Below are 13858 nucleotides of genomic sequence, written 5' to 3'. Positions count from 1 at the left end.
CTAAGTCTCTACTGTGGATGAGGGTAGGAACCTAGACTTAGTCTTGAACTCTAATGGACTAGTTCTGTAACGTACGCGACCTAAATCGACTTTTGTTTATAAATAATGTCTATTAGTGACGTTGATTTTATTATCACGTAAAAATAAATGAGAGTAATGAGTGTTTAAATAATTTATGTCGATAATAAAATTTTTCGGTACTTTATCTACGATGAATGTCGGGTATAATACCCGAAACGTTTGGTATTATACAAGTGATAGAGACAGAAGCATTTAATTAGGGAGACGACGTCTATTTTGTTTTATTTATTTATTTCTCTTCTTTCTTGACTGTACTTTTCCTTTCTTCAACTCTCGATCGTTACTTACACGAGAGTCTAACCTAGCATTGTCTGCTATTTCACCCTAAAAATTTACATTCTACTCACTACACTCACAGTAATGATCATCGCCATCACTAGCATTCTATATATAATTCTCTTCGGCATTCATCAGAGACAGAGAGCAAATACATCAACAACACAGCCAACAAAATTTTCTTCAAACACAGTCCATATTACAGTTCCATTTCATTACAAAACCAACTCTAAACTCCATGAAAATCTCTCCGTAACAAGCTACGGGAGTTAACAGTATAATTACACGAAGAAAGACACTAATTAATTACTCTGCCAAATTCCGATCAACCCAGAAAAATCTCAAAATAAATTATGCTAAACTAGAGATTACAAAGATCATTTCCGTCAAAGGGGCATACCGTTTTGACGACCGGAAACCGCCGTAACAGAGCCGAGAAGTTTCGGTGTTGAAATCGGACCGAGCATTTTCCGATCGAGTTTGAACGCCAAACACACCCAGGGACTCCGGCGAACCTGTCCTAGCAGGAGACACGGTGAATCGAGTCACCGGAGAACACTGTGAGGTAACGAAACTTCACTTTCCTGTACGTTTTAAGTCCAAAATCAACATAGAAAACCATCCCAAACAACCATAGAACAACATATATAGAGATTGAAAGCTAATTCGACGTTTTATAGATTTTTCACCGAAATTTAAAATTTAAATTAAGAGAAAACGAGATGAAATTAGGGGAAACAAACCGGAGATACGTGATCCTCTCATGAAGACGAAGAGATTGGAGTACTGTCGACCTCTGCCGCTGCCGGAATCGTCCGGACTGACGGCGAGCAGAGAGAGAGCGGTGGAGAGTTTAGTCGACGTCGCCGAATGAAGAAGAAGAAGGAAGGAGAACTGTATATATATATATTAAATATGAGTAATTTACTATATCACCCTCAACTGTTCAAACTATTAACAAAATAACCAAACAGATTATTCAGTCAACGAAATAGTCCAAGGACAGAAATGTCATTTTATATCCGAAACTATTGAAATGTCAACTATGTTCCTTCGTTTTTAAAATATTTACAATTATACCAACGTGTCAAAATAAAGTCAAAGGCCCTTTCTGGTCATTTGACTAATCCGAACCTGATTTTATATATTAAAGTAATATATTTATTTTCCGAAGCTAATACAATTATTTTTACTTATCCAAAAATTATGAAATTTTTACAGTAAGCTTATTATATTATTTTGAACAAAATATCAAAAATTCATAATTTTTGGAAAACAGATTTATTTTATTTACATTTTTGTGTTAATAAGATTAATAAAAATGAAATTAAGTATTTCTTAAATTAATTAAAGCTCCGTTTTAATTTTACAAAATGACAGAATATTATTATTTGTTATTTGGAATATTCTGTAATAATTTAAAAATATTTTTCTGTTATATAAGTATTTAGTTTAATTGAGAGAATGACTTAAAGATAAATATTAATGAATTTAATAAATGTTTTCGTTAGAGAATAAATCAAATACTTACAAAATTAGATTCTGGAAAATTTATTAAATACTAAAATTATGATTTGTTAATCTGTAAAATCTTAGTAAAATATTTATTCGCTAAAATAAACATTTCTCATTAAGTAACAAATTAATCGATTAAATCGCGTATAAGAAATCTAATCGAGCGATACGTACGGAATTCAATTGTAGTATTCTATTTCGACGTCAATAGTTTAGAATGTATGTTAATGTATTGTCGATGTCAATAGGTTGACAAGTTACGTGGATTGAGGCAAGGACGATTCGACAAGTATACTGTGAGTTTTATTATAATGTCATTATAGTATGTTATAAGTATATGTTTGATGATTGCTTTAAGACCACTATGCTTACTCATTACTTATACATGATTTATGATTTCTACGTTTTCTTGTATGGCATAGTTATTTTAAAAACTAAATAGCCGTAGATGGCCCGGAGACCTTCAAATGAAGAAATTGTTTACTTATGATTATACATATGATTATAGAAGTTTTACATATAAATTCAATTGAATTTATATAAATAAAGAAATGTTATTAGTATATAAGGAAATGTTATTAAGTAAAGTATTTATGTATAAGAACCCAAAATATACTGTTTTAACTGATCTCGAAGGAATGATCAGTATGTAAGTACTAGGCCTCGAAGGAATGGCCCGTGTTTAGTCTGCGCAGATAGTACGTCATTGTTAGGTACTTGTTTGCGTACCGTGATAGGTAGATCACTACGGTAGCTAGCTACTACTGTAGGAATTCATCTGTCATTTTTCACTGATAGGGTTCATAAATAAATTCTGTTGTTTTTCAGAATTACTATAAGTCAAATCATTTACAACATGTTCTATACTCTATTGATAAGTATTATAAAATGATTCATTTCTTTTATTAAAGAAAACGTAATGGATTATAATAACTCTCACTAAGCAAATAGCTTACGGATTTCTACAAAACCTATTATTTTCTCCAGGTTGATCATTAGTACGAAGTCTATTTCGGCAGCTATTTCCTTCTGCTTTCCAGCTTTCAGAATAAGGTCGGGCTCTTGGCAATCTTGGCATATTAGGGCTCTATCGCGTGATTTCTATTTCTATTATTGTATAATTATGTTTCCGCTAAAACTAATACCTTAAAAACGTGTGTTTATTTATAATAAAATGGATGTTTTATTAAAAGGATTAATGCTCAAGTGGCCACGTCTTCCGTCTCGACAAGGAGTCGGTGGGTGGGCGCCACAAGTTCAGTGAGCATATACCAAACTTGTGTCGTCTAGACTGATTCAGTCTAGTAGTTACTGAGCCAGTGTCTTCTCTTCTTGTGTGATTCAATTGAGTTGATACTAAACTAGATACCAGATACTTCAGATCTGACTCAGTTATGTAGATACTAAATCAGATGCGTCAGCAACAGTTTCTAATAAGAGGGTCTATAGATCTAAAGATCTAGAGATCTGAAAAGTCGATTGTGCGATGAACTATTTGTGATGGATGTCCTTTAAAGATAAGTGCGATCGTGATTAAGACCTTGAGACTAGATCAATTGTAACTATTTGGAGTTAAACTTAATCTATGTGACTGATGTACAAATAGTAAGTCTCTTTAAGGCTGGTGATGAGGTTTAGAGACTTACAAACAAAGCAAATAATGAATATTGTGTTGTGTGTGTTGGATTTGATTTGATTTGGACGATAGAAATAACACCTCAACGAGTAACTACTCAACCAGTTGTTACAGGTGGCGGATACGTAAACAATCTGAATTGAATATTAATTCAATTAGTATTGCAAAAATGTGATTTGATGGATAGAACAGTTCTCACTTAGAATAGATCGAATTCTTGGAGCATATAAACGTTGTGATAGTTTGGGACAAAATAGATTAAATAACTTTAAAGAATAACAAGAGAGCAACACGAGAAATTTCAATGCAAACACTTTGCGTCTTTTATTTATATCGCTGTTCGGTGACGATTTTGCCTGGTAGTAGTTTCTTATAATGGTGGGAGATTGACCTCCTGAATTACCTATGAGCTTGTGCACAAGCAGCACAACTTCTATTACATTCAATAACTCGAAAATCTCCTATATAAAACTAGACCTAGGCTACCCAACCTATTCTAGAACCCTACCTCACTTAGCCACACACTGGCTAGTACTCTCGACTCTTATTCCCAACCCTTTAAACCTTATAAAACCTATGACAACAAAACAGAGGCTCGGGATGGAGTCAAACTCAAACACGCCCTACCAATCCTCTCTTAGGTAAGCTGTTTGTGCAAAGTCTTCTGCTAGAAACTCTTCCTCGTTTTATATCTTCTCCTTGACTTGCTCGTCACTCCTAGTCTTGATGATAGAGTCTAATATAATTTGATTCGATTTTCTTTCTAGTTCATGATCTGATCTACTCTTTCCAACTATATCGTGTACTTGATCCTCAAGAAACCAAATTATGATTTTATTTTCTTTATCACATTAATTCATTTTCCATTTTAATTTGGATTCGTTTCCTTGAAGAAGATGTTTTTAATTCTAGCCGCCAATCTTTACATGTCATCGATCCTTTTTGCACGTTTCATTAATCTCTCAACCCTCGATCCATCATGCCATCAATCTTGATAGTATCAATCTTGTCCGTCATGTATTTTACCTTGGATATCCAAGTGACTATCAATGCTTGCATTATTTTTATTCCTGAATGTTTAATGTCAAAAAGTGATAATAAAAAAATCTATAATCAAGCCATAAATTGCCTTGATATAGCATGCCTTCACAACCCCATATCGTAGTTATTACCATTCACTGTATAATTTACTTTAAGAGCACAACCTTATAGAACATCATAAAAAACAGGTGATCGGTCCAACACATTAATATCGTTGTTTGAACCTGCTACTTCAAAGATTGCATGCCATGTCTAATGGTTGCTTGAAGCCACAAATTCAAGTATGATGGTTGCCACCCCACAATGACCACCCATAAACTGGCCTTTCCAAACTTTTGGACAAATTTTCCATTGCCAATGCATGCAATCGATGCTACCCATCATTAGAGGGAAGCCACTTTCTCCCCAATTCGCATTGATCTTTGGACATCATTCGCGTTCATCCTGCGCAAATATTCATCCCAAAAAATCAAAATCACATCTTCGACAAATTTTTCTAAGCACTCAATTGCCGTTGTTTCACCGATTCAGACATAGTCAACAACGATATCGGCTGATGATCTATGTGCTAACATACGCATGTCAGTTGTGCATTTTTGTAGCGGAGATAAGCCTCTTCGACCATAACAATCCACTCTTTAGTGCTTTGACAACACTATTGAAGATGTGTCTTCCCATTCGATATCTTCGTCGAAATATCTCTAGAGGATACACATGATTAGGTGCGAAGTAGTCTTTCTCAAGACGTAAGAGTCCGGCAAAACAATCTCTAACGATCGTCAATCTTCTTGGCTTCGATGAAAATTTTTTTCTTACATTTGCAGCATGAGTTCTAATGCACGCTCTTCATAGTCATCTGAGAAATTTGTTCTTGCATAGGCGTCCACAAGCCCTATACACACAGCTTATCAGAAAAAATTTATTAAAATAGTCTCTTAAAATTGAAGAAATCTAAAGCCTCTCCTAAAAATAAGTTGATTGTTCAATCAGAATTTTTTAATTTTAATTTTCTTTAACAATTGTAAAAAAATAATTCATCTAAAAAATAATTTATTATGCGAACCGTTGCATGCATGCATTGCAATGGAACATCACACCGATTCATACAATTATAGTTATACAAAAAAATCATGTGACCATATAACTTAAAAGGAAACAAAGACATTAACCGACACACAATCAACAAAACAGAGAGAAGGAGATAGTAAGCTTTGAAACAAGAAGGGAGCAAAAACTTTAAGGGTGAACTAACAAAATTTTGGAGAGTAAGAGCTTAAATAAAGCCTCAGAAGTGAAACCTCATTTAGCCGCCAAACCCTTTATAGAAACCATAGTCACCGATTGGAGTCTTCTATCACCACCAACAACCTTTTTGGCATCCAACCTGACTTTCTCCTTTTCGATAGCATTCAAATATTTAAACCTCCCTTAATCACCAATTCCCTTGCCCCGCTCTAAACCTCCCCAAATCAGAACTCTAAAAAACCTTTTCATTCTGCTTCTGTATCATTTTCATTAGGGGCTCAGAAACCCTATGCTCCTATGCTGCCAATCTATCTAGAAAACTTTCATTCAGATTGGAATGCTTTTCATCTGAGGAGGATTATCAGTAATTTTATTCCTATTTCTCAAATTTTTGTCACTCACAGGCTGAATTTTTCGTTTAGTCAGTACTGGTTCAATTATCGCTGAACAATTTCATTACAGTTTATTATGCTTAGAATTATCTCTAGATTATTTACCGTAAATTGTGTTAGTTAGTACTAGTTCAGTGTCCTTTAAGTTCATTCCTTGAGAATAGTTAATTTGATTTTCTATTTAGAATAGGTAAACGATGAAATTTTGGCAAGAAAATAAATAACATGGGCCATGTATCATATTTATGTTAAATCATGTCAAAATCAGGTCAACCAGACCAAACAAGGATCTTATAGATGGAGAAAGTCTTAAACAGGCTTATGTCAGCCTTTGAGGACAAGGGGGCCTGATCCAATTCACAAAAGCTTGAAGAAGGCCTAATATAAGGGTTGCATGAAGAGACTCTATGGGAAAAGAAACTAAAGCTTCGAGAAGCCTCCTCAAAAAATGCTCGGACCAAGATATAAATGAAAAATATCTTACTCACCTCAAATAAGGAAAGTGAATCAGGTCAACACCCAAAGCTTTAGAGGTGAATCATAGCAGGTGTGTATGGTAAGTGAAATTTGCCTCTTAGGATTATAATGTTCACACGACCTAAATCACCTATTTAAAGTAAAAAGCATATTCGTATCAAAGAAAGGAAGATGAATCTAAGTCAACAAGCAAAGCCTAAGAAGGTAAATCAGAAAGGTATGTAGGGTAAGACAATATTCACCCATCAAGACAATATTGCATTCACAAACCCTAGAGCTCCCCTTTAGCCACTATAAAATAAAGACTCCTTTCATTGGCAAAAGGACCGAAAATTACATAGATGAAACTCTACCCAACCTTCAAGCTTTGAGGAAGAGTAGCCTAAGTTTTGCTTAAAGTAGACGTTAATTAAGGAGTTTATAGGAGTTGTAACCACAATTGGATTGATATTTTGTGATTAATAAAAAATATTAATATTTTTTTTTATTTGTTTGTTTCGAATTTTTACTGGCTAATCCTAACCATAGCTTGTGATTTTTCATAGTCTACAAATTGGCACCCCTGGTGAAACAATTTTTACCCTTCATCTCTCATCTACTTACACGATTTGTTGAAATGGAATCTGCTGGAAACAAGAAGGATAACAAAAAAGAAAAGCCTATCTATAGGCATTGACACTAAGGCTGCCTCAAGCGAGGTAGCAAGACTTCCAAATCCTTATGCGAAACCAAGATTCAAAATCAATAGGCCTGTGATGACCACACCCAGCGCAGCTGTGGTACGACGACAAATTTATCCTATTTCGTCTAGATTTCCTATTTCAATTTTTTTTAAGCCTAAGTAAAAATAGAAAAGGAGAATAGGGTTGTTATTATTCAGAGAACTGCAGAGAGAGTATTTTGGCTAAACTATGTCTTGGTTTAAGTGTATATTGGCCTAAGTGTAATCATTCTACTCTCTTCTTGGTTTAACTATGTCTTTGCGTAGCTAAACTACTTGTCTTAGGGCTGTAACATACCTGCAATCTAGTTGATGTTTTGATCTTAGATTCATACTCTAAGTTTGTTATTGAATTCCAATTTTCTATATTGTGATCTTAATGCTTTCAATTGCTTAGTTATCAATTGCATGATTAATTCCCCTTGACAATAAAATGAAACTGTGAGTTTTGGAGTAGAACTTGAATATAGAATTGCATGTTTAATGTATTCACAAGAGTTGATGAGTTAATTGCTGTTAGTATAGACATATAGCTGCGATTGCTTTACCTTCTAAGACCATAGACATGTAGGGTTAGAGTAAAGTGGTTAGGGTTAATTGTCATAGACATATGTTTTTAACTTTTAATGAGTATTGGATAATTGGAATAATATGATAGAATTAAATATGACTTTTATTAGAACATCGATGATGATTGTAGGATAGTTACAAGTCCTAGGATTCTCTCATCTCTGATTCTTATTGTAGTAATTTGCTTTTATCTTTATTGCATGCTATTATTTTAATCACCGTTGAAATTGATCGTTTGAACAAAAGGGATAATACTGATCTTAGGTAGTTAAATTATTACAATTCTCTATAGGAACAATACTCTACTTCTACTTTATTACTTGTGACGATGCGTGCACTTGCGTGTGCAATTTAGCCCAGCAGGTTTTTGGTGCCGCTGCTGGGGAGCTGTGTTTTGTTTAGATTGCTTATAAAAGGAATAGTCTCTTTTACTTAGAGTCAAGCATTTTACTTCTGTTTTAAATTTTTGTTTTATTTCTTTGAACAGTTTACACTTGACGTGGGTGTTCCTGTGTAGGAAGTCAAGTTTTTGCTGTTTATGCAAAGCTCTCATCCTGTTCTGCTCCACGATCTAGAAATCGAAAGGACTGCTAGAAGACTAATAAAATAAGCCAAAGCTAGAAACCAAATCAATCAAAGAGCTATGGCTAATGGAGTTGATCGGAATGCATTGGTTCCACTCCGGGAACATGCAACTCCTACTACCGATGGTTGGAAATTTGTTATCACAAAACCAATCATCGCCGTCGAAAATTTCAAACTGCAGCCTCTCGTGTCACTATGCTCTAGACTATTGGGCACTTCCATGGACTATCAAGTGAGGATCCTGGTACCCACTTGGCTTCATTTATCAATATCTACGATACTAACAAGATCGCGAATGTTACTCAAAAGGCCATCCGCTTGAAGCTATTTCCTTGGTCACTTGCTGGGAATGCTAGAACTTGGTTGAAAACTTTGCCTGCAGATTCAATCACCACTTGGAACCAAATGGCCTAAAAGTTTCTCACCAAGTACTTTTCTCAAAGACTTTGCAAATACAGTCTTTGATCAATAACTTCAAACAACGTGATCGGGAGAGCCTACATGAAGCATGGGAAAGATTCAAAGAATTAAAGAGGAGTTGTCCTCATCATGGGTTCAAATCGGAGGTGTTGATGTCTTTATTCTATTAGGGCTTATATGTGTCTTACAAAGGATGGGCCAATGCTACTCCAGGAGGAAGTGTAACGAATAAATCTCATCACGAGGTTTATAAGATCTTTGAAGATATGGTTTCTAATGATTAGACTTCAGAGAGGGAGACAGTTGCTCCACAGAAGAAACTTGCAGGTATACAATCGCTGGACACAGAATCGGCAATCGTAGCCCAGTTGGCTCTGTTGACCAACAAAATCAAGAGCTTAAAGAAACCATCATTCGCATTTGTTGCTCAAGTTCAAACGTCATCAATACATGTGGAATGCGATGAGTGTGAGGGAGCTTATCAAACTGAATTATGCAATAGAGTAGATGAGGCTAATTTTATAGGGAATGCAAATCGGGGATCCGCCTATTAGTATCCAAATCAGAATCACCCCGATTTGTCTTACAGACCTCAACGGCCTTATAACAATCAGAGACAAGCTGCACCACTGGGATACCATCCCCAAGCTAACTGCAAGCCTTCAATCTGGGATATGATGACAGCCTACATGCCAAGATGGATAACCAAGTCAGCGGGCAAGCTGAATAGTTGGCCGAGCATAGCACCCTTATACATAGCTAATGCGCGTCTCTTCGCGCCGTTGAGCAATAGTTGGGTCAATTGGCTAACTCCATTAGTCAAAGACCTCAAGGAGGACACTCTAGTAACACTGTCAATAACCCTCAAGATAATAAGGAGCAATGCATGGCAATCACTCTACGGAGCGATAAAGAGGTAAATTCTGAACCAAAATCTCTTACTACTAATAAAAAGGTTGTTGAGCAGGAAAAACCAGTGGAGGAGGAACCTAAAAAAAGGTAAAAAAGAGTTTCCTCCTATCAAGAAACCGATCATTAGGCCTCCTTCACCTTGTCCTCATCAATTGAAGCCTAAAGAACAAGACACCAAGTGTAAAAAGTATCTTGACATGCTATAACAACTCCATATCAACATTCCTCTAGTGGAAGCATTAGAGTTGATACCAGGTTATGCAAAGTTCATGAAAAGCTTGGTGTCTAAGAAGAGGAAAATGTTGGATGGTGAGATTATTGAACTAGCTGAAGAGTGTAGCGCCATCATACAAAAGAAGTTGCCACCAAAGCTTAAACATCCAGGGAAATTTATCGTTCCTTGCAAAATTGGTAATTTCTCCACTCCAAAAGCATTGTGTGATTTAGGTGCTAGCATAAACTTGATGCCTCTATTAATGTATAAAAAGTTGGGTCTAGGGGAGTGTAAACCCACGAATGTGATCATGCAATTGGCGGATAGGTCAATAACTTACCCGGAGGGGATTTTGGAAGATGTCTTAGTGAAAGTTGGCAATTTGATACAACTTTCTGATTTTATTATTCTTGATTATGATGATGATGGTAGTACGCCGGTCATACTGGGTTGAGCGTTCTTAGCCATCGGGAGAGTACTAATTGATGTGGAGAAAAGAGAAATCATGATGAGTGTGCATGATGAACACGAAGTATTCAATGCTATTAAACCTTCGCAACCCTCAACCAAGAAAGAAGAGTTTTCGGCAATTCAAGTGGTTAGTACTAGAAAAGTTCTCAAGGCAAGTGATGTTGGGCTAGAAACTAAGGCCGACATTGTAAAAGAAACCCAAAAGCATCCGAAGATCAATCTGAAAAAGTCAAGAAAGGAGTTGTATGGGGTCTATCGTGTTGAGTTACATGTGAAATCAGGTGGGCTAAAGTCATTGAACAAGTCTATGTGGAAGAAACATCTCGCTCAACTGAAATCATGTTGGCCTAGAGCTGTACAATTAGTAATGAAATTTCCAATATAAGACTAGAAGAGTCACTCGTCAGGCTGAAGGACGTTAAACCAAGCGCTGCATGAGAGGCAACTCATGGTTTCATTTATTTCTTTGTAAGTTTTTCTTGTTCTTTACTTTCGTTTTGTTATCTTCCAGTATTTTTGTTATTTTTTCGGATTTACGTCTGTTCATTTTACAGCAAAAAAAAAAAAAAAAGGCTAAGCTCGAGGCCCACACATAAAATAGATGGAGCAGTTCGGTCATTTCCCATTTCGACGACTAAAATCCCTAAATTCCATCTTCTTCGCAGCTGCACTTCATCGACTCTCACACACAAACTGATCAATCCTATCCCCTCTCTTCTCGAGGACGATTGCACCCCCATCTCCTCTTCGCAGCCGTACTCACCGTCAAGTTGGACGATCGTCATTCTCTACCATAACTGCCGGCCCTTCCTCGCGATTACCACCATCGCCACTGCCAGCCATCTGCACGCCTACACAGCTCAGCCACCACGCCGCTGTGAATCATCCTCTCCGGCCACTGTCTATTTAATACAAGCAAAGGTTCTGATCGGCCAGACCTCCACCACTTCCGTCAAATATGGTTTCGGTCAAGTTCATACTATTCTCCTCGAATTCTACAAAGATCAATTGAGATTCATATGGTAGTTATAGTTCTGAATCATTTGAATAGAAGTTTTATTGTTATTGGTTGGCTATTTCTTGTGTGGGCATAACTGAATTGTTTGCAATTGCTATAGTCTGCTTTGTTAAGGTTGAGTTTGTTCTTTGAGCTTGTGAACTATGTTGCGATGCTATTGCCATCATCTCTAGAAACAAATGGCTACATCATGGAAACGATTGAAGAGAAAAGCTTCTACTACCACTGAAGCTTATTCTGACAAGTTCTTCACCTCGCAAGCTAAACCGAGACACGATCAGTGGATTTCTAAGGTTGGTTTCGTACTCGAGAAGGGTGTTAAACTGAAGAAAGCAGAATATCACGAGATTCGCGACTTGATTGATGCTAAGAATTGGGAAGGTTTTCGTACAATTCCCGCAGTTGCCTACAAGAAGATTATTTATGAGTTTCATGCCAACTTACCCCATCACCGGAATGATGAAGTGTACATTCGAGGGAAATAGGTTAGTATTGCACCAAAGAACATCAATGAAATTCTCGAGCTAGAGGAGATAGATAATGAGGATGATGAGGTTGAAGATGTGTATGAATATATTTGGACACTTATAATTGTTATGTATGTGGATTGAACATAGAAAAGATCAGTCCATGCTCCTGAAAAATTATTGTATAAAATTACTGAGTTCTAAAAACAAAGGAAGTCCAAAAAAGAAAGAAAAAAGAAGAAGAAAGCAAAAAAGAAAAAAAACGTATAAATAAAAGAGCTCACTAATTATGTCTTATAAATATTGGCATGGTCTAATTTGAGGAATTTCGGGTAGTAAAGGTTCTCTTCGAGTGATGGGTAGTAATTTGTATAGGTTGCTTCGGAAATCGAGAGTTTGTCATTAGGGCATCAATGGGTTAGGATGTGAGTGTGGTGCATAAAATGTTAAGACCTTATACCGCAAAAAGCCAAATTTATTCAAAACACTTGACCCTACGTTACAATAGAAACCCAAAGACCTTCTTGATTTTATGCTTGTGTTGCTGTATTAGTGGAGCTTGTGATGAAAGACTACCATTTGACATCCTCATGAGCATTGCATAACTCGAATTTTATGTTAATATACTGGAAATTTCGTGTAGGGGTGGGCACTTTTACTTATTGAAATAAATATTGAATGCACGAGTGCTTGAGGAAAAGAATAATAATCTCTTGTGAGTTTTGAGCAATTGACTAATCAAATTGTTGAGAGATTGAAGTGTTCATCTAATTCTTATCGTGATTTCAGCTAGGAGTTCACTTTTTGATGGTGCATGATTGTTGATTTGCTAGCAAATATTTCATGCTTGCATTGCACGATAACGGAGTTTTGATGACTCGATGATGACTATGTTCCCATACATGTTGTAGGTTGTAAATTCATTTCAATATGATCGTTGATTAATTGAGATGAATGGCTGAGATGTGGTGTCAATGGATCCAGCACGTTGTAGGTTGTAATTCAACTTTGACACTTGGTGTCAATGGATCCTGACTCGAGTTTAATATGGTCTCAATATATACGTATGTTTATACTTTATTCTTAGAGTAAGGCTAATGAAAAAGACCGAGCTCAATGGGAAGATTATCCCGAAAAAAGAAGTATTAAGTAAGTTAAATTCCAAATTGCCTGCAGAGGCGTATCTTATAAATGGATTACTGAAGGTGAATAAATAGTCAAATTCGAAAGTATCTTACCCGAAAAATGTGGTAAGTTAAAATTCAAGTCACTAGGTGAGCTTAAAAAAATAATAAATAATAATTAATCACCCAAAGAGAGACTAATAAAAGGGCCAAGCTCAATGGGTAGCTTACCCGAAACAAACAATACGTAAGTCAAATCTCAAAATTGCCTAAAGTAACGTACCCTATAAAAATGGGTCTCTTAAGGCAAGGCTAATATGATAGACAAACTCAAAGGTAAGTTACCTAAAATTAAATAAATAAAGGTGGTAAGTTAAAATTCATTTCACTAAGTGACCTAAAATAAGTTACCAATAGTGAGGCCTAGCTCAATAGGTAGCTTATTTGAAAATAAATATAAGGTAAGTTAATCTCAAATTGCCTAAAGAGACGCACACCTCATAAAAATGAGTCTCTTATGGTGAGGCTAATAAAATATGAAATTTGATAGCACTAACTCTTTTCGACTAAGTCACCTAATATGACAACTCAACGAGTTACCTCTGAAACATAATCTAACAATCACTTAAATATAGTTTCCATTTTAACAAAATGATTAATTAGATTTACAAATGATCTACTTAAGAATACACT

At 35.8% G+C, this 13858-nt stretch overlaps 1 non-coding gene across 1 annotated transcript; it reads right to left on the bottom strand.

The window, feature by feature from the left end:
* Positions 1-8989: 8989 nt before the first annotated feature.
* On the bottom strand, positions 8990-9095 carry LOC139882873 (small nucleolar RNA R71). Its single transcript, XR_011771819.1, has one exon. It is a non-coding gene; the product is annotated as a small nucleolar RNA R71 (small nucleolar RNA).
* Positions 9096-13858: the final 4763 nt, after the last annotated feature.

Source organism: Rutidosis leptorrhynchoides, unplaced genomic scaffold (assembly GCF_046630445.1).
Source record: "Rutidosis leptorrhynchoides isolate AG116_Rl617_1_P2 unplaced genomic scaffold, CSIRO_AGI_Rlap_v1 contig320, whole genome shotgun sequence".
In the NCBI taxonomy this organism is placed as follows: Eukaryota; Viridiplantae; Streptophyta; class Magnoliopsida; order Asterales; family Asteraceae; genus Rutidosis; species Rutidosis leptorrhynchoides.
Note: the sequence above shows the minus strand (reverse complement) of the source record. Positions and strands in the feature narration are given on the sequence as shown.